We start from the raw sequence: 21,915 nt of genomic DNA, 5'->3' as shown, positions 1-21,915 counted from the left end.
GATTGTAAACATGTTTATTTGTGTTGTAAAGTTGGGCATTTATAACATGGCAATCTATGAGGATTGACTCGCTCTTGGAGTCGGCATCAAGTGGTCATTAGAGGAACTGCAGGTTTTTGCACTTCCTCGTTTCCTTCATTTTTCAACCCCAGGGGTTGCATCTTGGTTATAAGTCACTGGATATCATGCACCCCCTAGGTAACATCAGCTGGCTCTCAGGTGGTCCATGTCCCACAGCTAGAGTTTGCCTGCAAGCTGATGTGCTATTTCAGGCATCACTACATTATATATTAAAATTCTCATACATGGTAAAGTGCAGTATAGCTGCCTGTTTGTATTTAGTAAAATAAGGGTGTGATGAGGCACAGAAAATTTGTCTTCACTGCCCACTACTTTGAGTTGGGTTAAAGCAAATCTAATTTAAAATACATGTGAAGTTCACGGCTGAGAGGAAGATTAGGATGTTGTTTGCATGTTCTCCTGTGAAGTAGTCACATAACACACAGCTTTCCAAACTGAAGTCCTAATTGTGTTGAATGTGAAACCTTCCAATTAGTGCATGAAAACACTTCTCCACAATGCTCTGCTTGTATTCTGCACCCAATCACCGCACCATTTGTCCCTGGAATGTGTATAAGTCATTAAGCATTAAATGGAGGTCAGCACAGGCTCAATTCATAAAGTGCGGCAAACATCATTGGCTGGTGAGCAAACATCGCCTTCCAGTATAATCACAGTCTTAATATTGAAGAGCTTTAAGTAGAATAAAAGCTAAAGTGGAGCTCAAGCCATAAATTACAAGGCCATGAAATATTCTAATGGGCAGACTGGAAGTTACATCACGCACTTGTGACCTTTCTGGATGAATCTCTGCAATCCAGTGCCAATGATTCAATCAGCCGAGCCTGAAACTGCTCCAGCTGGGACACAGATTCCTACTGCGGGAACAGAAATGCATTGATAATACAGCACCACAGTTTGGGCAGTTCAACTCTATCATTTGGGGCCCTGAAGGAGGTAATAGAAAATGCTATGTGACAATGTTTGAGGAGCAAGTTGTTATTTTAAAGTCATATACCGCTGCTTTAGATGGACCCCCCTGCAGTGAAAAAAAAAGACTTTTCCCAAGTGTGTCGAATGCCGGTGTGAAGCATGAATAAGTTATAAGTGAAAGTCAGGCTCCCCGACCTCCCATGCTCTCGTCCCCGCAGTGTAGTGCAGCTCTGTGTGTGCACTGTGTGTGTGTGTGTGTGTGTGTGTGTCTGTGTCTGTGTGTGTGTGTGCTTAATGTAATGCAATGGTTAATGTAGTACAGACCAGCTGGCAGTAAGAAAATATTCAGATTTATGGGCCTGCCATCACCTGTGACAGGAAGGGGGAAAACACTCATACACACCAAAAGTAGCAACATCTCACTTGCTTATAGTGAGTATAAAAGCTGTGTCATTAATAGAATCAAATGTTGCCTTGGGTTGCAGACGAATATGAGATAGAGTACACCGTCAGGGAGAGGAATCGAAAGCTGGAGCATTAATCAAAGGACATGCATTTTGTATGAAGGTGGGTAGGGGGCTCGGTGCAGTGCAACGGCAGTGTTACTACAGTAAAGGACAGCCATGAATGATAAATGGAGTAAATGATGGTCTCAGTTGGATCATTAATGGTTTTAATTATTAATCTTTTGGGTCCAGGTGCGATAATAATTATCGTATATTTTAGTAGGTTTTAAGCTTCTTAAAGGCAACTGAGTTCCAAATGTAAATACAGAGTTTGTTTCACTTTTACAAATCAAATCCCAAGACTGGAACCTGTGATCACTCTCCCAATGACAGAAATGGTTACTCCTCATTAATATTTGTTTGTTAATATCAAGATTAGCTGGTGCATATATATATAGTCAATCTTTCTTGAAAGATAAGCTGAATGTTGTTTTTTTTTTTACTTATACCCTTTTATCTTAGTGTTTGAAGGACAGAAGTAGGGCACACCATTGCACCTTCTGATGATTGATGCAATAGCAAAGCAATGAGTCTTCATGGCTATTTGTATTGCGCGCATGCAACCATGTCTCCTAGAAATTGCTTTTGCATATAATTAGTTTTGCCATTTATGTTTTGATTGGACATTCCTTTGGTTTTCAGTGTGGATTATGGTTGCTGTCAACATTTATAGTATAAGAAGTGCTCATTTTACACAAAATAGAATGTAAACCCAACACTTAGTGTTTTGCTCCTATTTTTCATGGGTTAAAATGATAGATTAACCCATACCAAGTAGTGTTGAATATTTTTTTTCAGTTAAAAGATGCCTGCATTTGATTTTTTCTGTTCCCAGATCTAGGAAAAATTACACTTTCTTGGGTTTCGCTTGTAGCCAGTCACAACAACAAGAGTCTGTCTTTAATACAGCATGTATCTGATCCACCAACCAACTCCTATGGTAGGAAGAAGTCCAAAATTTGAGACAGCTGACCTCTCATTCCAGTGCTCTCCTTCCACTAAAATAGTGCAGCTAACCAACAAAGTTGAGTTGGGGCAACAAAAAACAAAATGTAAAGTTTGTAGGCAAATACAGTTTATGGATTATATTGATGCTGATGAATGCTGTTGCCAAACAACACCTTTTCTTGAACTTCTCAAGTTATGTGTTTTTGCACTTGAGGAATTGTTAATATGTCATATTTCCCGAAAGGGAGATTGGCGTAAGATTTTCCGACAGGAGCAGGATGTGAAATAATCTCAAAAGGAATTTAGTTGTCAACTTGCAAATAGTGACCCTGCAAACCATCCAGTCTGCAAAATCTTTTTTGTGTGATTAAAACCCATATTGTCTTTAGAAGACTTTGAAAAGACTTTAAAACTTAAGTCACATCTTTCACCTCTCACATCTAGTGTATGGTAGGCATAATAAAATGTGGGAGCAAAACAAGTGTTGCCTTTATATTTGTGTTGAGTGTCTGTCCCATACAAGCGTGGGATGACGACACCAGAGAGCAGGGTTTGCATTTTAACTCCTGCATGTTGTTGCTTGCTCACAAATAGAATAAAGAAAGAAAGAGGTTCAAGAGGGAGATAGAAATATCTATGCCACTTCTAATGCAGTATTTAGACAGGCAGTCAGGTAGATTTGCTGGCCCTCAGAGGTGTATCCCAGGGGACAAAGCTTCTTAAAGCGACTGACATTTGCTTCCAACATGGTTGCCTGCCCTCCCTACATGTCTTGTTTCTCTATCGAGCTTGAGCTGTCCCCTCAGGCGAGGCCAACACCTTGTCTCTATTCTTCTAACATCAGCACAGATAAATAGTGCCAGCCGTAGACACACAGGGCCAGTCTCTCTCTCTCTCTCTCTCTCTCTCTCTCTCTCTCACACTTACACACACACACACACACACACACACAATACACACACACTGACCTCAGAGGTTCAATCAATAAACCACCCACAGCACTTTTCCAAAGCTCAGAAAGAGACACTGTGGGACTGTCTGTGTGTGTGTTTGTGTATGTGTGTGCGTTTAGTTACTGCCCTCCAAAACAAACAAGGCAATCTATAAGAGCATTAGTGATATTGCATTACTCTCTCTTGGAATGCACAGCTTCATACATCTCAGCGCACACTTATCTGTTTGCACAAAGGATTCTCTTCTTAACAATGTTGCTATAAAGAGAGAATCTCGTAGTTTCATTCAAGATTTGACCCTTCCTTGCAAAAGAGCATAGCCTCCAATTTATCACACGTCAAGTTGTAGATACTGTAGATCATGAAGAGGCCAACACTGAACAAAGATTCCACAAAATGTACTTTCAGAGGGTGCAGCTGACTGAATAAGCTTCAAAGCTTATTGAAGATCCGGTATCACACTAAACTTCTAATTAAGTGTGGGACCAGGATCTTCAGGGAATCCATTGGTACCCATTATGTCATATAAGCTTGTTGGGAAGGTTGAATAATGTTCTGAAGTTAGGCTAAATTTTGGCACGGGGAAATAACTGGTGACCATTTTTACAGGGGTCCTTTAACCTCTCACCTCAAGATATCTGAATCGAAATGGGCTCTGTGGGTACCCACCAACAGTGTCACCTTTGCAGACATGCCGACTTTTCCACTCCCATGCAGTTTTTGACAAAAAATAAAAAAAATAAACAAAAATATGATGCAGTTGTTTTCATGTAGGACAAGTGTGTTATTTTTGCCTATTGAGTATGGATATTTCTGCATACTGGGGTCCCTGAACAGTCTTGAAATTGCATAAATTTAGTATGAGTGGAAAGCAGGGACTCTTGTGGATTCCTATTGTATTCATGTGTGATGATGTCAGTCCTCATAGTAGCTAATGCATTGTTGTGAGACTTTTTTTTTTTTTAACTTGAACTCACTGTATAAAATGACCTATCGTGACCTCTAGGATTATCAGGGCCTCATGAAACTTTCAATAACAAATTCAAGACCTTAGGCATTCACAGGATGTATGGTTTTCATAGGTGTACTGAAAAAGAGGGGTTTTCTCAACAGTTTCAAGAACATAAGTGCTCGCCATCCAATCGCTAAAAAATGCAGCTCTCACAGACATCTCCAAATGTCAAAACTTTTTGACACCAAATTGATTTTTCTATGATGTTCCTCAAGGTCTTGGTGTGTTCATGTATATTTTGAAAGGATTTGACTTTTTTAAGTTTTTTTCTCAAGTGGTCAGAAATGCTTACATTTTGCAACAAATCTGTGTAACAATTGGTATGAACCCGAAAATTTCTCCAACAATTTATGAGACATAATTAAGCAAGGAAATGGCCATCATGTACTTTCATCATAATGTTCTAAGCCTCTCTGAACTTTCAAGGTTTGAATAGGCACCCAACAAAGTTTTTATTACAGATTTTTTAACTAGCAAACCTTGTCATAATAGAAGAAATAAGTATTAAGCAAGTAGCACAGTTGTTGTCCTAAGCTTGTCCCACACTGGAACACCTCACCTGCAAGGAAAACTCAAATCTTGGTGATATACAGAGGCGAGATTAAATCTCTCTGGTGATTCACAGATGATAAACTGATGCCTTAATCTGCATAGTAACTTTAAAGTCAGAATTATTTTCTCCATCCTTTTTCTATTGATTAACTGCAGAAGGTCGTGCCTCAATTTGGCCAATGTGACATAGTTAGTGATGCTACACTAGACCTTTCCTTGAGCACTGAATTTGGGTTCAATTTTCCAAAAGAGTGTGGTTTCCAAGTGACTGTGATCCTGGTGACTGGTCACATTCCTGCAGTGGTTTTCCCTCAAGACTTATGTGGACCAAAAGTGATCAAATCTCCAGTAAACATCTATCAGAGCACTGTGCTTTGTTCTGACGGCACGCAAAACCAATTGTTTTTTTATAACCGCTCATAAAGGCTGACTCGTCTACTTTGTCTTTTACAAGCATCCGCTTTGGATATGTGTTGGAACGATATAATCTTTTGCTGTCATTACTGTGTTGGTCATCTTGGTACGTGCTGACTAAGATTGTGTTTTTGACTGCAAACGCAACCAGACTTTTTGGATTACTGGGGATTTATTGGTGGCATGCTGGGAGAGGTTGCACGTTACTTCTTCACTTTGTCACCATGCCTTAGCTTGCTAGTCCTCATTTCTTATCCCGTTGATGTTTCAGTCAGATCATATTTTTATTTTCTCCCAGTAGAGCAGAACAGGGTGAAGCACAGCTCAAACTTTTGTCGTCCTACCAAAATATAGTTTTAATGAATTACAGGACACTGGTATGCTTTGAAATTTTGGTTACAAATCACAACGCTGCACCTGGAAATCTTGCCCCCTTTAATTAGGCTGCATCTTTTCTTGAGATCACACAGGGGGAGCATGATGTAATATCATGATGCAGGGATAAAAGTGCTTGTTTGCAGCTACATTTTGATATGTTGAACTCGTCTCTTAGAGCTGTGGCAACTGCTCTCCTGACACTGCTCTCCCAGTTTATGAATTCTGCACGAGGACACATCGATCCACTTGTGCTTGTAGGCCAGACATTGACTCTGAGCTTCAGCTAATCAAAGAGCCAATTAATGCAGGCAGCTGTATGCACACCGAGCTGCAGCTTTAATCAATGGCATACTAAGCCGCACAGGCACTGACTTTGTGAACTAGATGAGACAAATAGTGTCAGCTATTATGTCGTTGAGAATGATCTCATCTGAATTACCTTATTTTGGTATTCAGGAGGTCTTTTCTTTTGTATTCTCTTCTGACCAGGTTTTGTCGACTCAAACAGCTATACAAATGATCAGTCAGTCAAATCTATGTCGTTCCTTTGATGGCAATACTCTGGACACTACTGACAATGCATTCTTGTATTGTCTTGTCCAGTGGCCAGTGCAACACTTTTTTTCCTGCTTGTCCAGGAGATCAGTGTTTTACTGGTTCCTTGTTCACTGGCCCGGCAGCCAAAAAAGTGAAAACATCTGTTTTTTCATGATTTTCAGTTTATTCTAAATATATGTTCAACAGAGTTCCACTGGATTCACCTGCAATTGTTTCCCAACAAAAATCTGTAATATATCTGTAATCTGTATATACACAAAACTTTACTGACATACCAAAGTTGCTGTTTATATAATTTTCATTTAATTATTAAAGTAATCTATATTTATTTTAGATAATAAAGACAAAAGAAGTGAATACTCAGTTGTACATCATAAATAATATTTAAAGCCCTGTGTTAACAAGGCATTCTGTCCACAGAAACGCGAACACTAAGCTGTTGATTAAAACAGAAACGGAAGTGTTGAGTTAAGAATAAATAGTTGTATTATATATATTTATATTTTTTTCTGTCAATGACATACTCTACAGATAGTGACATTAAAACTCTAGTGAAAGGAATAATGCTGCTGTGAAGACGATGGAGTAGAAGCACTTTGGTGCTGCAGAAGTCTCGCGTCTGATGTGAATATACTGTTGAGCCATGTTCAGACAGACAACAGCACTAGGGGAAAAAAAAATAAATTCACTCAATCTTTTGACTGGGATGGTTGACTTAGCTCCACAGGGGTGCTGATGCACAAGGTTATAACAAAGCAATGCAGAAAAGTTGGCTCAAATTGTTACTTCACTCCCATGATACTTTGCCTCACGGTAACCCATCTGCTTCCAGCTGGCTACCTATGGCTGCTGCTGTGTGCACGTTGAGATAATGTTGGAAAAAAGGAAGTCGTTTTCTCTCAGTGTTGTTTGTTCGGAACTGCCAAAAACAAGCCAACAAGATGCACAGCGAAACTTGCTGTTCTTCTGTAGTAAACTCAAACAACGAAAGAGCCATGGAGACAGAAAATGAATGTGCTTTCCTGTGGTGGAAGCTGTCTCTGTTAAATGGATTGGTAATGCCTATGTACCCTATTTTGAAACAGTTGACATAATTCAGTAAAAAGTGACGCATTGAATTTTATCACTTAATATTCATGCAATAAATAAATACAGAAATAAAAGGAGAAGACATTATATTACACTGATTAATTTTACCTGGACAGACAGTCCACTTTAATGCAGTGTAGTGTTATGGCAACAAATGCAAGTGCACATTCCTGGTAGATTACTTTGTAACATGAACTCTGTATTTCTACTCTACCCAGCCACTGTGATTACTTTGCAGAGTTGTGAAATCCTGTCTCATAGCATTGCAGATACTGTGTGGTGTTTTGGCGTCCGATTTAAACTCATAGACCTCCTGCTCAAATCAGCCTTCCTGGATTGTACTTTATGTCTCATCAGTACGACAAACAACATGCCCCCACTAAAACACCTCCTTTCATTGCTTCAGTGTAGGACTGGTTTCTGTCTAAAAGCCTGCTTAAATAGAAAAACTATATGCTTAACTTCATGATGAGTTATAAGGTTCACCTAATGTTTTAGCAAACTGAGCCAGTTTGTCACCACATCATTAAGTTAATCTAAGATCAAGAACACAGTAAACTCACTGCCAACGGTGCAGAGGAAACCCTGTTTTTCCCCAGATGATGCTGCATTGTGGACAACAAATCTGATTTAGCAAAACAAGATACCTCTGCAAAACAATATAAGAAAGAAAGAGACAAATCCACCGTCTATCGTTTTCTTACCATCTGCACTATATGCAAACCAGCTCCTGTGTTCATAGTCTCAGTCATCACAGGGAAGACTAAATGCCCATGCTGCAACAAGCCAAATCCTCACCACACAGATTTCAGTTCAACAATCGTGTCAGATCACTTGGTATTGGTAAATGAACTCACGTGGGCACTAATCAATGCTGCATTTACTCATGCCAATAATCACTCAATGATACTTTTCCGGCCCAGGGACATGCTGGTAAAAAAAATACTGGTGACCTCCCAAATAAATTTTTCACAAGAAGATATTCCATTTTGTTTATCTTGAGAGAAGGGAAAACATAAAAAACTAAGAATGAAAGAGAAAAAGAACGTTTCTCAAAATATTAAAATATTACATTTATATAGTAGCCTATTACATTTTATGGATTAAAAAAATCTCACTTTTAAATGTTATTTGTGCATTTTGAGAAATTATAGGAATTATAAAAATATATATTTTGCAAAATTTTGATTTTAATATAAAGTTATTATTAAAAATATATCAATGTTTTTATTTTGTTTGTTTAAAGTGAAACCACAATCTCTTCCTCAACTTCAAAAAAGTATTTTTTTGTTCTCTAAACTTACCCAAGTCTCTATTTCCCAAGCCAGTTTCCAGCATGCAATTTTAAGACATTGGTGACCACCGGCATGCAACATGTTAAGAGGTCATGCACATCTAAGTTTTTTCTGTGAGACTCTGTTGGCCTGTTTTGACCATAAACAAAACTGTGAAAATACCTATTGATGATGATTTCCTGTTCTTGGGAGTATGTTTTAATGCTGACCCTTGTCAATGCCACAGTTTATCAATTGGCAGGTCTTAAGAGTACCTACATGAATTGGAATTTTGTTTGACTATTGCATTAACATTGTTGCAAAAATAGTTTAAAAAGCTTCCTCTTAGTGGAACCAAGTTGCATTCAATTTCTAAGGGCTGATCAGGAGAGCAACCTCTGAAATATCATATTGTATCCGGTCGGATTCAAGACTATTGTCATTCTGAGTGGGAGTTCTTGTAGCTGTAGTGTTTTTTTGTAAAAGGTTCCCAGCACATTTAACAATAATAAGACTCCACTATTGTCCTGTAGTGGCTGGCACAAGCATATAACGTATTGAGAGAAGTTGGATTGTCAGAACAGCCAAAGCTGCAGCGGAGCCAAAGCTGTGTGTTTAGCACAGGCGGAACAGAGCAGGGCACTTGACTAGTTCACGGTCCATCTCATCACCAAGTGTCTTTGGCTCTCTCAAGCTTTGTCATTGTGCAGATAAACATTCAAGTGCCATGTTTGGTCACCCTGAGAACAAACCAGCTCATTCATACAGTCCGGTACCCGGAGGGTGGATGAAAGGGGTCATTGCAAATAAAATTCCTCAACTTGCATTTAAAACTCCCCCTACTTCTCTCCAAAGACTCCCCCGACTGTCCTTTCTCTCTATTCAAATGCATTTTCTTGAGCTTTGGTGGAAGACAAGGAGGCGGCGGGGAGCCAGAGTTAGGCTGCTGGGGAGCAGAAACACGAGTGCCAAGCTCTTGGGTCCTCAGCAGAGAGATGGGATTTTATAGCTGGAATGTGGGGGGTTTGGCTGGGCATGAAAAAGATTGGACACATTGGCAGTCGCTGATGCCAAGGCCTCCTAGCTCGAGACCCTGCTGGGCTCCAAATATGGCAAAGAGGGTGTTAAAACTGCAAATAATCTGGGCATACTACAGATAGTCAAGACTTCAAAAGGGATCTTTAAACGTGTGAAGTAATATTCTACTATGCAAATCAACTGGCCCTTTTTATAACAAAGAGATTGCATGTAGTCTTTTTTCCTGTAAGAGGTAAAAACAGCAATGAGTGTATTGTTTGATTCTGGTCTCCTGGGACCAAAATACAAGGATTTTGAAGATGTTTACCTTAAATTACACAAAAACACATGCTTTTAATTCACTATCCAGCCATCTTTGGCTTTGTCCAACACCTTTACTGCTCACTGTGACAAGCTGGCAACTCACATCTATGCTCCGGGTTAGTGTCACGTCTCCAAAACCTCCCCCCACACACACTGTTTCACTTCATTTTAGTTCAGCGCCAGTAGCTCCAGGTACGCAACTGTCACATCCTGCTGCATTCAGCAGCACCTCCCTCTCTCAACATGTCAGCACTGATAAGGGGATGGAGTGTGTGGAATCCATAATGGGGAGAGGGAGGGACTGGGGATGTTATGAACTGCAAATACGTCCATGACCGCAGCTGTAATGGCTACCTAAAACGGTTCTGTTGGCTCGCCTAGAAGTGAATAATGGAGCATTTCATCCATCTTGAAGCAAAAGGTCAACGCACTACCAGGACTCATGAAAACCTAATCTACAAAAGATAAGCATCTCTTGAAGTGCCTCAAGCCTTATGAATAAAGAACTACAGTTTCTCAAAAAACTCATATTGTGATTGTCATGTAATAACCTCTTAAGTGAGTCAAGTTTTCTGTGGGTCATTCTTTAAAACACTCACCTTTTTTTAATCTGGCTTGAAAAAATCACATTTCAAATTAAGGTGACATAAGAATTATCATCCATTTAAACGACAAAGTTGTTTTTCCAAGTTTATTGGGGAAAGTGACATTTCTATTAAACAAGTCTGCAGCAAAAACATCAAAGGTTTGTTTTTGCTTTCACTCAAGTTAGTTGAAGATTCATGCTGCTCAATCAGCCATAGAGGAATCCCACTGACAGCTGCTAAATGCATTTTACATCATGATTCAATATTTAGAGCTGTGCACCGGCCTTTAACAAACCAAACACTTTGTCGAAAACATTGCAACAGTCCAAAAAAGAAGTGACATTTAAAGCAGGCAATCACAAATATAACCTGCTAAATGGAAGTGTGGGTGAACACACGTTTTCCATAAACCTCTATGCCCAGCATGCAGCTTAGTTAAGTTGTCTATAATTGATAACAGAGTGTATACACTATTTGTATTATTCATTGACCATGTCAGTTGTAATTCACTTCAGACACATTTGCTTTGCAGTGAAGCATGGGAGAGTGTTTAATGGCGGTACCTCACAGAAATTCATTCAGACCTGAAGGAGTTTAAACTACTTATCATGTGAAATTGAAGTGAACTTTTTAATCTTTGCAGAGAGTGAGTAAATATTTGCATACATTAAAAGCCAGCGGTACAAAGCAGGGGAGGAACTTCAATGAAGAATCTACAGTTTGGAGGCGTCTCAGAACAGAAGCAGAACTGAATAATTCCATGATAAACATCAATATATTAGAATATAACGAGAAACCGACCCCTATGTCAGTCAAAGTTGTTGTTCTTGCAGAAGTTTGGAATGTGCTTGTGCATTTAAATAATTGCTGACATTATTTACCATTGGCAACTTTTGACAGCTCATGGAAAAAAAGCTAGTAGACTTTGATCAATTTTCCAGACTTCAAGACTTAGAATTGATCTTGTTTTATTTTTGACCAAAAGATGCATCCTCATAATTCACTCTGAGGTCACCACAGAGATAAACAAAGCCAACGGATGAGGCCTATTATACTGACAAGCAGAAGATTTAGCTTCATGATTTATCCAGTTAAAATGTGGAACATTGGCTCCCATAGTACTGACATGAGTCCCAAACAAGCAATTTGTCCTTTGGCTCATGTACACGGATAACACAGAATAAACTGGATAATATGTCAGTATAAATAAACAAAAACCCTCTGGGTACTTGCAGGGTACAGCTAACAAGCTAGTGGTAAACATAAACATGGCATTCTATAAAGTTAACATGCAACACAGAACAGAAAGAGGTGCCCTCAGGAATTTTTCATAGGGGTGGTCAGATCGGGCCACTGAAAAATATGCTAATTTGTATAGACTAATACCGCTGCAGTTAACATGCATGTTAGATGATTCATTGGTCATTGGCTTGTTGTCTTTTCCTTTAAAAAAAAAATAAATGTAAAGCTTTAATTTGAGGGGGTAAACTGATGTTAGGGTTAGAGGTAGGGTTGGGGGACTTATGGGTACCCATAGAACCCATTTTTATTCAGATATCTTGAGGTGGGAGGTCATGGGACCCTTTTAAAAATGACCATGCCATTTGTCCTCTGGTCAAAATGTAGCCTTACTTTAGAGCATTATTTAGCTCCCTTTCTGCAGAGCTATGCTGATATTGGCACCAATGGATGTCGGTTGCTAATAAGCGCCATAAAATAAGCACGCCCTAGCCTCTAAAAAAAAAAAAAAAAGTAAAAAAAAAGTTGGCCTCCAATTTTTTTCCCAGGGGGGGCCTGTATAAGGGTGGCCACACACGCACACATACCGCCCCCCAAACACCTAGAAGCGCCACTGAGAACAGTTAATCCTCAATTACAGCTAGTCAGACTAAGCAGCTGTAAAATACTGACACACCTTGACTATATAATAGGTACCCAATGAATACTAATAAAAACTAATAACAAATAAAACTTAAAAGTATGTATAACCACTATTAAGTAACAGTAATATTGCCATTAAATCCCTGATTTACAGTTATTTTATTATTTCACATAAGAATTAATGTTGCATTCTTTCCATATAAAAAAAAAATGTATGGTTTTGCAACATCTCTCCATTTACCTACAGTTAAATTAAATATTTTGCAGATGTATTATGAAGCAAGTTGAAGTCATGGTTCCCAAGAAAAATGCAGAGTCAATTAACTCATGCAGCAAATCAAGTTTAAAACTCAAGACAAAGCTGTGCAAAAGCTGCACCGACACAATGACAGTAGCAGACACGTGCACTCAACTCCCACGCTTTGGACCACATGGAGCAATCAAGCCCCCTAAACAACCCCCACCCCACCTCATCCCGACCCACTCCACCCCCTCCGACATACGACATCCCATTGTGCATGTGCTATGAGGAAGAAGAAGAAAAAAAGACCCTAAACCTATTGCGTCTAAAGGAATGGTCCCAATGAAAGTGAATTAAGCAACAAAGGAGGCACTTACATTCAAGAGCCTCACATGGTCCTCCGACAGAAAAGAAGAGAAGCGTGCAGTGATTCCAGGCTGAGAAAACAATAGTGAGTAACCTTGAGGAGAGAGAGGAAGAGAGAGGTAGAGAAAGTCAGGAGGGAAGAGAGAGAGTTAAAGAGATGGAAAAGAAAAGGTGAGAGAGGACGCAGATTGATGCATCCACACACCCGGCGTACTCGCAAATCAAAACACTTAGGATCTTTTCTTGCATCTCCCCTCCTCCTCCTCTTCAGCTCCCCCTCACCTCCCCCCCAACCCGTGCCTTCGGGTTTTACTTGTCATGTGTTCAGGCTCAGGCAAGCGTGAAGCGGACCTAGGAAACCAGCGCTGCAAGTGCTTTGTCCAGCGGTTGGGAAACAACTATATTACGTGGAACATTGAGCTTTTTTGGACCCTTCTGTGAGTTTGATCCAGAGCAGATGGATGGTGAGGCAGGAGACGATATCCAGCATCTTGGCTTGTCTGTCACACCTTCCTGGAACCTCATCCTAAAAACAAAAAATCTTGTCTCTGGTGGAAAGGCATGAGTCCAGTTTCCAAAACCAGTTGGCTACAACTTTGCATCTTGCTTTAGTCAGTCCCAACAAGGATAATGAAAGTCCCACACTGCAGACACACTTGTCGACGTTCAATTAAACAAAGGGCTTTTGCTATGCAACCATTTGCTGATTACACAAAATATTACACTCCATATATCTATTTTTTCCCTCTCACTTAAAGAGCTGATGCAAACTGCCTCCGTTTTTTTCGTAATGTGTGCAATTTTTCACAGCTTTGAGTTGCTTTTAACTTTCAGTTGTTGTCACCCAAGGGAATAGAGGCACAGAGCAGCGGGATCAGCAGATGTTTTCATATTCAAGCTCCACAGTTAAATTCAGAGCGCTTTGGGCTGAAACTGTGTTTTACAGTTTAATATAAAGTATTTGATTTGTCAGTAGCTGGTGTGGCCATTCTGTTGCAAGAATATCAATCAATTGTAAATCCGTAGCAACTTTGGGTACATGCTAACATGCTCACAGTGCAAACATGCTGATGTTAAGCAGGTCATGTTAGCCATGCTCGCTATCCGAGCATCAGGTGTCAATCTCTGTCACATGTTAACAACAGGTTGTATAATTATTGAAAACCATGTTTATGTTTGAGGATAATATGAATGGCATATATAAGATACCCACTGAGGATCTTCCACTTGCAGTTCCTACAATAGCCACATTTTAACATCATAAGATGAATGGAAGCACTTAAATATTAATCTTGACGTTCAAACAGACTTCTTCTCGATCATGCAAAAGATTTTTGTTGTTAATTAGGTAGCTGAACATAATTACCAAAGTAAATGTTGGCATTTCACATATCTGCAAAACACAGAAACAAATTAAACCACATTTGTACATTAATATGTTGCGGATACTTTGTATTTCTGTATGTTTCAGCAACACCGTTGTTAATTTGTGGTTCGGTTTGGTGAAAGACCATGCTTTGGCTTAAAAAAAAGCACTTTTGGTGGCACAACTCTGGTGGAAAACACAGTAATGTTTCTGTAAATAACAGTTGCTTTTTGTGGCTATGTCCCAGCAGGAAACGCAATAATGGGACTGTAAAAAGAAAGACAGAAAGAAAGACTATTCTGGCAGCAGGAAAAGCAGGAATGTCTGTGTAAAATATGACTGCTTTTTGTGGCACTATTCATAGTGGAAAGACAGCAGCAGCTCGCTAAAAAAAAAGACCCACATTTGGTGTCTAAAACGCAACTATGACTCACAAAAAAACGACCGGTTTTGTCATTTGTTGAACTTGAACAGTAGTCTATAGTATGGTAGGCATCTCGCTGGTGTCATGCCTCCCACCTTCTCCCTTCACCCCTAATTGACAATTTCATTTCATATATGGCACTTTAGAAATGTTGATATGATACATCATCAAATGTAATGATGATAATGTTTGCATTTTTTCTCTGGAGAGTAGGCTGTATAGTAAGGGTTAAAAAGTTGTGTGTGGGCATGTTTACTTGACTGACAGGTGTCTCTGACTATCGCACTCAGCTGTGGCATTTCACCCACCTCCGCTTCACCCAGCTTTCGGATTATTTTGGTAGCTCCCGAAAAGATGGCGAGAGCAGATAAACCCAAATCCTAGCTTCAAAACATTTAAACCTCAAAAATGTCAAAACTTCAAAACATTTCTTTGCAGTCTGTGGCAGAAATCTTTTTTTGGGCTCACACTGCCCTCCCTCTGATGTGTCTGACAACAAGAAGCCTGAAGTTTAAAATCAGGCTGTGGGTCACTTTACAGATTTATCCCCCATAACCAGGCTAATGACAGTAATGAAACACAAATGAGGGTGCTTTTCTTTCTGGTTTGCATAATTTTACAGTCATTACACAGCCAGAAAAAAACTGAAGAGGAATGCATATGGTTAAATTAAACAAATTGACCCATTTGCCCATATTGTGCTTAAGCAAAGCAACTTGCAACCCCCTGCTGACAGCGGTTAGGATTTGAACGACCTAAGCTGCTCCACCAGCCCCTAACAACATGATCAGCAGCTAAGTCGGGCTCCACCAGGGAGCATAAGACCTGCTGATGAGGGCAGACATGCCTAATCATCTGCTTCAATGCCAGTGGGAAAAAAAAAGATTAAAGTGAACATTGAATGCTTTTATGAGACAACTATTTTATACTCCATAAAGATTACAGAGGGTGTAGAGCTGATCTTTATGTCAGTATCGTCTTTCCGTCATGCCTATGGACATGTTTGGAGATAATCTTGAGATGTGCTGGCTCATTAGGGAAGTGGTAGGATAATCTTACAAGCCACCCAGGAGGATGCCCTTGGTTTTCCATGTGTGTTATCTTGGTTAGATTCTGCATGTGCATCCATTTTTGTATTTTAGCTGAAAGGGTAAGTTGCCGAAATGGCCCTCTTGTTGCACATTGCTTTGATAAGAGCTGTTCTTGTGCACTGTAAACAACGTTAAAAGAGCATGAGTGATCAGTGAGGGTGGAATAGACGCTGTACAGTGGAGCTCCCATGAGACATTCAAAGACATTTCAAAGTTGTATTGCTTTTGTGTTTGTGTGGGTTGCAGCTGTCTCAATATCTCCCCAGAGCTTAAAGATCAGTCCTAATATGTTCCATGCCAACCTCTGGCACTTTTTAATGCTTTCATCATTTCTGTGCTGCAATGGAACATATTACAAAAGACCTGTTGTGTCTTGCATTACTTTAACCTAGAGGTGAGTGGGGCGTTTGCTTTCATGCTGGTACAAGTGTTCCAGCTGTTGGGCTGTTGTAGGTTAAACTTTTGTCCACTTGTGGGTTAAGATGGAAATAGTGGGAGAAAAATACCTCTGGAAAATGTACATTTCTAAATGAACGACGTGTTTATGTAAAAGTATATGCGACAACCAGAAGCACCAAATGGATGGTACACAGAGACATCTGAAATACGTCCATTGGAAAGGCCAGCACTTTGAAAAAAATACTTGGCAGGTGAATGGATGAATCATCTATCACCATCCCTCACAGGATAAGTTTAACCAATTAGATGCAGCAAAGCCTGTTTGTAAGTTTAACTTCTGCCAAAGCTAGTTGGAAAAAGAGAAAAAAAAACATCTTTCCATCAAGAAAAGTCTTCAGTGCCATTTTTTGCTCTTATTTTATTAAAGAAATACTAAATACTTTATGCTACAATACAAGCATGGATACATTACACTTGTATGATTCAGACTTATCAATGTTTCTAAAATGATATAGTTCTGATTACACATAAATAAGCTGAATTTCTTTGGTGAGACATTAATGGCATTTCCAGTGATGACTGTGTCAGCAAAATTGAGCACTTCAAGCTAAAGCCAACTTAGTGTGGACACAGTCTAAAGTACAAAACCTTTTCAAATAAAAGTTGGAACAGAAGCTCTGCCACATTAACTGCCACCAGCCACTTAGAAGAGACTTTAAAGGAGAACACAAGAAAGCTGTAGCTTAATTACATCTTGTTAAGTGACTTCTGTGTACCCAAGTGTTGCAGTTACTTTGCTGCCTCGAGGTGCAAACCTGCCCTCATAAAGCAGGAGTTTGGTTTCTAACCTCCAAAGTCGTGTACATCAAAGAGAATAATTAATGGGATCAATATGTTCAGGTTTATTTCCGTGCCGGCACACTCATCACACGCATTCCAGCTGTGTACTGTATACAGTTTGAAAGTGAAACAAACAGGTCAAGGCTGCTTTTAGGTGAGCATCAGCAGTTTTTTTTCTCTGCTGAATCTCCACAGGCAGCAGGTCAGCTCAGTACCAGAAGGGAATCAGTGACACACATCTACCGTCTGTTGACCCATTTAGCCCATCTGTACAGTAGAAAAAAAGGATTTAAAAAGCACATCTCTGGTTTTGGAGGCAATATAAATAGGTCTTACAGTGACTGTTTTCAGATATATGTCCCTGTTACATTGTAAAATCTGACAAGTTGATCTAAATTTTTTTTAAAAATCTAGGAAACTGATTTTTTTGTTATATTTACTTTATATCTACTTAGGTTTTTTTTAAATTAAGTTCTGTTTATTTAATTTTGTGAAGTAGTTGTAACTTAAAAATGACAAGTTAAATTAACTTCCTCTTTGTAAGTGTTAGCACAGTAGCTTAACCAATTTAATTGTGTTTACTCAGTGTATTACACATATACTTTGAACTGTAATAAACTACACTGTAGGTTTTTAACAATGCACTTTATTTCATCACTCTGCTGGTTGCAAGTCAGTCTCATTTATATGTTCTTACACATGTTAACAAAATAGAACTTGCAGCTATTCTAACTCCACCTCATTCAAAATCTTCTTTGTTATGATCATATTAAGTTTGACTAACTTGGCAATGTGTTTCCTCGATTTTTTTGAAGATCAACTTGTCAGATACTACCTGCCAGACAGTAAAGAGAGAACAGTGTGGTGACAGATGGCAGCCTTTTATAACTCTTAGTTTTTTGTTTGGAGTCATTTGTTTAAGTTTTTTCCAAAGTTTTATGACCCTGAATCTTAATGGGAAGATTTTATGGTAACAGTATTTGCTGTTTACTTCCGTACATCAAAAGAAGAGGCAGTTAATGCTGTGCTGCAGACATCTGACCCTTTTCTGTCTTCAGGGCATGAGGGTACTAATTTGTTATTGTCATATAAATTTACAGTAAAATATGGAAGGGTTATATTGTGCCCTGTTACTGAGTCATTCCATAAATGTTTCACATACTGAAACAGCCAAACCATTAAGAGCAAATATTCGTTTCTATTTGAAGAGTCAGACTGCAGAGCCATTCGAGCATTATGACTGGGGGACTGCTTAGCGCAGTAAAGGAAGTGAGAAAGGATTTAAATATTTGTTAATACATTTTTATGAGGAATTGTGGGACCAAAGAATGATAAGTTTTACCTAATGTGTTCAAACAAGGCAGATGGACTGCCATCAACTTGGTAAACAAACAAACTCTAATGTTTCCTCACTCTTTGCCACCAGGGATCTCTGTCAATAACTCAAAGACATCTGCAGGAGTCAAGGGGCATGATGACGCAAAGTACAGAAGTTGCAACGTCCTGAGGGACCAATCATCATAGTAAAGGACAAATGAGACAAATTCCCAGATATTTAAATGACTGTGTTGCCTGTAGCCCTCGAACAAGGCATGGGTGACCTATTTGCTCTTAGAAGTGCTGTATGTCTAAATTTATTGTGTTATGCCGAACACCCTGTGAGCCCAATGACACAATATTTTGTTATAATGCAAAAGCCTGGAGGTTTTCACAGGGGATCATTTAGTTCAAAGCCATATATTTTGAGCTATGAATACCCATTGCACTCCACCACCAAAACAAAAGGATGACATTATCAAAGAGAAGTCAAAAGGAGCAAGAAAACATAAGCAGTCAGACAATAATGCAGGTTTTGAACAAACCCCAAACATAGCTGAACTTATTTGAAAACGGTGAATTGTAATGTTTGTTCTATGCTTGCCTTAGTGTCCACAGCACGAGCTTCGCCTGCCAGAAAATAAGGTTATTACCCCTTTCATGTCAAATGCGAAGGTTCAGAAAGCTGTTGCACCCCTTGATCATGCACTTATGAATTTTTAAAACTAGGTGCACACTCTCCAAAAGGGACGCTTTTGAGGAAAGACCGGCCGAGCAGGTTCACTTGTACAGACATCTCTTATGATCTTTAATAATGACTTCTCATCGAGAGACCACAGGGAAAGTCAAACAGCCTGAAATTCCTGGAGAGAAATCGCCCACCACACGGGGAAAAGCAAAGGCTTTTGCCACAGGATGCAGAGGAACATAAGAGATTGCTGTAAAACCTAAAAAGTGGCTTCATGGAAAACTTGGAGACCCGGGGAAAGACAAAACAGTATGAAATAAGTTACAATTACGGCCCACAAATGAAATGTTTGACCATTGGTGTTTATTTCTGTTGCCAGGGATTTTTTTTTTAATTGGTTGTTGAGTTTTGTGCACACTGCTGATGTTTTGGAGCACATTGCAATGAACAACAAATAAAGGCCTCTGTGCATGCTCGTACCTTGCACACCAGATCCGGGCCACCATCCCCTGCACTATTTTAGATGAAACTTAAGACTATCTTTCGTAAGAAACCATTTAAACCATTCAAGATTATTTTTATTTAATTTCCCGGTATTTCGTTAAAAATATATTGAGATTTTGGCAATGGTTGCCCTTTTTCACTGCATTTGTGAACAGAATTAATTGATTGGAATGTGTAGTTCCTGTGTTTTTCATTTTTTGTGTGTGATTCGGATCTCAGACTTTTAAGCTTAAGTCAGCCTGACATATTTGTTACCTATAGACTGTTGGATCACCCTTAGCATTTAAATTCATTTCCGTGGGTTTTTTATAAGGGGCAGATTTTAACTGGCTTTATTGCTGCTATCATAGAGCAGACTGTGTTTAAAGAGAGGTTGTGTTGTGTCCTGACCTCTCTGTGTCCTGTATGTTTTGGCATTGTTGCTCTCCCCTCATGGTCCAGTACATTTTTTCTTCTCCAGCGCTGTAATACAACACCAAAACAGAAACTGGCGTTTACACTCTGCCTCCCCATGCCCAGTCTTCTGTGGCTTTTCCACTTGCCATATTACTCGGCATGCATCTGCCTCTTCCTGAAGCCCTCATGACTCGAGGCGATGCCTCGGGGCTTTAGAACATGCGTAGGGGGAAGGGCAAACATGTCATGACCGCTTACTCCTCTGTGCCAGCTTCTCGTGCCCAACTCCCTTGACCCTAGGACTGCCTTTAATTATCCTATATGTGCTGAGCTAACAGTAGGCAGCGAGACTCAGCTGTGAGGAGCAAACAAGCGAGCTGACCTGGAAAAAGAATGCCTTTACTCTGAAGGACCCGGAGGGTTTAAAGGGCACTATATAGGAGAGCGTCTGGCAGGGCTGAAAGCATTGGCAATATCGCTCCCATCAGCCCCGGTTGGGTTTGTTTACCGTGTACTGCTGTTTCAAAACTGCAGGAGCACGATTGCAAGCCTCCACATGTAAGACAGTAGTTCTGCAGTTTTGCTGTTTGAGAGACTTGGCTTTTCTTTATACCAAATCCAGATATTATAATAGTAAGTGAAGGACTCGGAGGACACTTTAAGACCTTTGAGCATCCCTGTGGCTCTCATTCTCATTAGATAAGGGATTGAATGCTTGCGAGGCTCTGTTTTACAGGGCTATATCCTACTGCTTCCTCCTCCGAGCGTGCGCGGTAATTTAATTAAGTCCACTGACTTTTCCAAAGGGCAACTGCAAGAACCAACACAATTAATAAAATGGGTGACTCCTCTGCTCTTTGTTGCTCTTTGTTCCCCTTTCCTCATTTGAGTGGCTCAGCACAATCCCCTCATGGCCCCCTGACTTGATTTGCATTTAGAAAAGTCAAATCTAGCCTGTAATTATTCATAAACTTTAAGTACAAAGTAAATAGCACATGAAGAATTGGGCAAGTGGAGTTCTGACAAAACTCTTCCAGGAATTTATACAAGTGCAAGAATAATTTGTATGCAGGAGGCAGCACATGGGAGAAACTAATATGAAGCTTTGTTGCATTTTTGAAAATATGTGCATTAAAAATCTTTATTTGGTAATGTGTGTGGCTCTACAGCATAATCTATATTTTGACAAGTGATGGTGTCAGTGCTGGTGTGTGAGATTGGCGCTCCAATATATCCACATTCCTCTGGGAGTCTACTTATCCTTCTCAAATGTCAGTGTTTAACTGATGATGTCGCTTCCAAAATGGTCGCTCCTCTTTGGGATTTCTCTCTGAAACTGAGGGTTATTAGCAGGCTGTGCTGTGGCTCATAGATGGCTCAGGGGTCCCATAGGACAGTTCAAAGTGTAACGAGGTTAATTAGCAAGAATCACGACCTAGACTAAAGAAAACTCCTAAGATACAGTATAAGATGTCTGGGTAATTTATAACTTGTTAATTTCAGATTTTAGATGAAGAACTATAGAAGCCAAACATTATAGTTTTATTCATCTAAAGTAGGATTTAACTGAAACTGGTTTTCAAGGCCACTGCCAGTTTTTTTTTTTTTAATAATTAGTGTATTTTGTGATATGTTTTAGTAATTTTTTGTGCTGCATCTTTTAAAGATGCACTGATTTCAGTTTTATTGGCCAATTCCTATCTTTCAATTCATTTATTTTATTTTTTTTAAGTGTGAATTGTCGATTCCAAGTTTGGTCAAGTACATTTTTCTTTGTTGTTTTACTGTAGTTGACAG

General features: G+C 39.5%; 1 protein-coding gene across 1 annotated transcript in view; it reads right to left on the bottom strand.

The window, feature by feature from the left end:
• The window catches only part of LOC121963002 (E3 ubiquitin-protein ligase Midline-1-like), a 68,322-nt gene extending 55,158 nt beyond the window's left edge, over positions 1-13,164 (bottom strand). Inside the window, exon 1 of the mRNA XM_042513358.1 lies at positions 13,105-13,164. The gene's annotated coding sequence lies outside the window, so the exon portion shown is untranslated. The remainder of the gene's footprint in view (positions 1-13,104) is intronic.
• Between the last annotated feature and the right edge of the window lie 8,751 nt (positions 13,165-21,915).

This window comes from Plectropomus leopardus, chromosome 24 (genome assembly GCF_008729295.1).
Source record: "Plectropomus leopardus isolate mb chromosome 24, YSFRI_Pleo_2.0, whole genome shotgun sequence".
NCBI classification, from domain to species: domain Eukaryota; kingdom Metazoa; phylum Chordata; class Actinopteri; order Perciformes; family Serranidae; genus Plectropomus; species Plectropomus leopardus.
Note: the sequence above shows the minus strand (reverse complement) of the source record. Positions and strands in the feature narration are given on the sequence as shown.